The sequence below is a fragment of the Heterodontus francisci genome, chromosome 28 (assembly GCF_036365525.1).
Source record: "Heterodontus francisci isolate sHetFra1 chromosome 28, sHetFra1.hap1, whole genome shotgun sequence".
Classification (NCBI taxonomy): domain Eukaryota; kingdom Metazoa; phylum Chordata; class Chondrichthyes; order Heterodontiformes; family Heterodontidae; genus Heterodontus; species Heterodontus francisci.
The window spans coordinates 39,455,395-39,460,258 of record NC_090398.1 but is presented as its reverse complement, the minus strand read 5'-3'; positions in this window follow the sequence as shown (position 1 = coordinate 39,460,258).

Genomic DNA, 4,864 nt, shown 5'->3' with positions numbered 1-4,864 from the left:
TGGAGGGTTTGAATGTTTAATGTTGGTGGGGCACGGATTAAGTTGGCTGCTTTGTCTTGAATGCTGTCGAACGTCCTGGGTGTTGATGGAGCCATTTGGCACCGTAAAGGAGCATAAAGAATGATCAAAAATATAATTGCGGCAGATAAATGGATCATCTAGAATTGCGCAGAACAGAAGAACTGAAAACATATATTTCCTGAGCCATGACAAAGAAAATACATATTTTTAAAAAGTCTACTCGGAATGGAGCATTTGAGGTTTGAAAAAGGCGCAGGTCTCATTTACTATGGAAATAGCAGAAACGCAAAGACTTGGGTCAGCTGACTGTTAACGTTAGACACAATCCAACCATTAATCACTCGCTTACTATGATCAAATATTTACCCCACCAGGTGCTCTGCCTCCTGCGACGACTGGATCAACAGACCTTTATATCAATGAAACAATGCACAACATCTCAGAGAGCTATATTTCAGTCAATATGGCAAATGAACCACTGCGTAAGGCTGCAAGACCTCAGTTGAGCCGAGCCTCAAATCTTCAGTGAGCAATTTCTGGAAACGAGACATCATCTTTGAAAAAGGAGAAAATGTCGCTCATGTTGATGTGACACTACAAAGATGACAAGTTTCTGTAGAGTACATGGGTGGAAAATCATAATAAACACATGCATCATTGAGTTGCAATTTAACATTTGACAAATGTACTGAACATAAAATTCAAATTCGACACATATGAATATATTGCTAGTAAAACTTCAAGGTTTACTATATCATCTACAAGACCAATGCCACAAATGTGCATCGACTCTAAATTGGACTAAATTTAGTTGGGGCCATGGAAGTTTGTATAATAAGCTCTATCGGCTTTCATAGTTACCATATGAGAAATAATAGTTCATAATTAGCAATGTCAGAGTCATTTTGCACGTTATAAGTTACAACAGGTGCTAGCAAGAAGTTACTGAATTGCAAGGGTATAAGGCAACCACTGCCAAATAACACTGTGGTTATCGAGTTGACATGTGAATGAATTACAACACTTGCTGAAAGTGTGCAGCACCAAGGAATGAGCCATACTAATGTAGTAACATCCTATATTGTAGCAGAACATAATTTCACCCGCGCCTTCTCCTTGTTTGTGCCACGTTATCACATCAGTTTCACTGGCATGTGCACTGAATGATAAATCACTTAATCGTTATTCCCAAATCGTTCAAAAACTCAACCTTAAATGACTCAATCATTAAACCTCAAGTCACTCACTCCTCCATAAGTCATTTAATCACTTACTCTCAATTTGCCCACCACTCAAACCAACAGGGAAGAATTATCACCCACAAATCACTCACTCACTCACTCAACTGCAAACCAATCAATCACTCAGCCCTGAATCACTTAATCATGATACACATTTCTCTCTCTCAGTCACTCATCCAAAATCATTCAATCGTCCAACCAAAATCGTTTGCCTGCTCACCTCAAACTATTCTCTCAATGCCATATTACTCACACATTCACAAATCAATCAACCACTTATCAACAAATCATTCACATAATCAACTCCAACTGTTTCAATCACCACTTACAATTCATTCACTAAGACCCAAATCAGTCAATCACTCAACCACAATTCGCACCGACAATGACCCAAAACTCATCCACCCATAATCCACCAATCCTCCCTAGCGATGGCAGCGGTTCGAGGGGATTGGAAGGAACCAAATATGGCACCCTTATTCAAGAAAGCGTGTTTAGGACATTCGTAGTAACTGCAGGCCGGACATTTTGGCATTGGTAGTAGGTAAGGTTTTCCAAACAACTATCAGAGGAAAAACTAAGAATTGTCTGTTGATGTTTTTGCCAAATAAGGAAAGTTAAATTGAGTTTGTGGGAAAATTCTGTTGACCAATCCAATGGAATATGTTGATCACGTAACAGTTAAAGATGTTCATGTGAATGCAATCAATGTTCCCGATATGTCTTTTAAGTAAGTATTACACAAAATGCCAATACAACAAAGGCAGGACTAAGTCCCATACAGCACCTTTTGCCAGTGCTGTTGTGGAGGGTTTAAGCTGTTTGGCAGGGCAATGGAGACCTGAGGGTAGCCTCCTTTGGCACGCAGTGAGAAATCAAAATGGTCAGCTGAAAATTAGCGGCTGATTCTTGAAGGCAGAGGAAACAACGGTTAGAAAATTGCAGAACAGAATTTTTTGGCAGTGTATTGCAATAAGCACTTGCGAAGACACTCTCGGTTTCTCGACCGGAAAACACCGAGACTGGTTTTATGGATACAACCAGGAGATCCAGGAGCTACTACATCACATGCTCAAGGCGTTCCTGAACTGGAAGCATCAGCACAATTCGTGGGAAAAAAAAGCACGCATACAGACAATTGAAGGCCGACGTTCAGCAAAAAAAAACGTGTCCGGACGGACAGCTGGTGGGCTGAAAGAGCGCAGGAAGTATAGCAACACTCGGAGAGCCATGACGTGCATGGATATTTCAGCGCAGACAAGAACATTTATAGCTCAAGTACCCAAGGACATACCCAATTGAGAGCAAAGAATGCAATGGGGCTGATAAAGGACAGAGAGCCAGTCAGCGCTCGTTGGCAGGAGCTCTTTGAAAATCTGTTCAATCGCAATTCAGTTTTTGATGCGAGTGCACTCGACCACATTCCTCAGCATGCTACCTGCCACAAACTCAGCACTACCCGTACTCGATATAAGATCGAAAAGGCCATCTGACAGCTAAAAAACAACGGCAAGGCCGCCGGCATAGATGGAATTCGCGCCAAAATTCTAAAATACATCGGAGAATCAATATTGACACGAATACATGGTCTCATCTCCCTCATCTAGAAGGAGGCGAGCATGCCGGGTGAACTATTAGCCGCCATAATTGTGGTCAACGTCTAAAAACGCTACAAGACCGACTGTGGTAAATAAGGAGGGGTATCGTTCATATCCGCCACAGTGAAGGTCATTGAACCAACCCTTCTTAACTGCCTCCTCCCCGTAGCTGAAGAGATCCTTCTGAAATCACCATGTGGTTTCCATCCATTAAGAGGCACTGTGGACATGATCCTCACAGCAAGACAATTCCAAGAGAAATGTAAGGAGCAGCAGCAACCTTTATACATGGTCTTCTTTGAGATCACAGAGGCTTTCAGCTCGATCCACTGGGAAAGATTATGGAACATCCTCCTCAAATTTGGCTGCCCAGAGAAATTCATCACCATCCTCTGCCTGTTGCATGACGACATAAAGCTGTAATCCATGCCAACGGATTTGCCACTGACCCAATCCGTGTGCATTCTGTGGTCAGGCAAGGGTGTCATTGCACCAACGCTTTTTTCCATCTTCCTCACCGCAACACACCACCGAATCCCCTTGAAGTTCTGTACAGGAGTAGATCTGCCTTTCAGGAGGAGCAGGAAACTATTTAACGTACGTCACCTCCAGGTCAGAGCAAAGAATCACTCCAACTCTGTCATCAAGCTGCAGTACGCTGACGATGCCTGTGTATGTGCACACATTAATAGGCTGAGATTCGAATCCTCAGCAATGCATTCAGAGAGGCATATGAATGAATGAGCCTTAAACTAAATATCCGGAAGACAGAAGTCCTCTACCAGCTTGCTCCCGCAGTCCAACACTGCCTCACGACTATCAAGATCGACGGCGAAGCATTGGACAATGTCGATCACTTCTCATACATTGGGAGTCCCCTCTCAGCAACGCAGTACATCGACGTTGAAACTCAACATCGCCTGTAGTGTGCTATCACAGCCTTCGGTCGTCTGAGAAAAAGAGTGTTTGATGGCAAAGATCCCAAACTTGGCTCCACGCTCATAGTCTACAGGGCTGCAGTGTTACCTGCCCTCTGGTATGCATCAGAAACATGGATACTTTACAGCAGACTTCTCTGAGCCCTGGAGACATATCACCAGCAGTGCCTCCGCAAGATCATGCAAATTCAGTGTCAGGACAGGTGCTCTAATATCTGTGTCCTCTTTCCAGCCAACATCCCTAGTGTCAACACAGTGGTCAAACTAGTCAGTTTCATTGGACTCCCAAAACAAGCCATCAACTCCAAACTCCATCACGGCAAGAAACTACCAGGACAGCAATACAAATGCTACACGAATGTCCTTAAAGCTGCCCTGAAATAAATGTGACAGCTCCACTGATTTGTGGGAAGCTTTTATCCAAGACCGCCCAAAATTGAGAAGAAGCATCCAAAAAGGTGGCAGCCAGTATGGACAACGTAAACATGCCCAGGCAGCGACCAGGTTCCAACAGCGGAAAGAGCATTCCAAAATTTGAGCATCCCATTCAATTGTCCTCACTTGCCCCAAATTTAGAAGAGTGTCAATTTCCAGAATTGGACTATACAGTCACCTAAGGACCCATAGTCCTGGTGTGGAAGAAAGTATCCCCATTCCCGAGGGTCTACCTATGTGGAAGAAATAAAGCAGATGAGCTGGGGGCACAGATAGGCACATGGTAGTATAATATCATAGCTATTACAGAAACATGGCTTAAGAAGAGGCATGAAAGGCAGCTCAACCTTCCTGGTTACAGGGTTATCAGACGGGATGAAGTGGTGGATAAGAAATGACGGAGAATGAGAATTTTGGCCAAGAATAACAATTACAGCTCGGAGAAGCGATGATATGTTGGAAGCTTCAGGAAATGAGGCAATATGGATCGAGCTAAGGAAGAACAAAAGCGGCATTACCGACTGATGGAAGAGTACTGTGGACCCGCAGGCATTTAAATGGAGATAGAAGAGCATGCACGCAAACAAATCTCTGAGAAATGCAAAAACATTAGGACAGTAATCATCGGAGA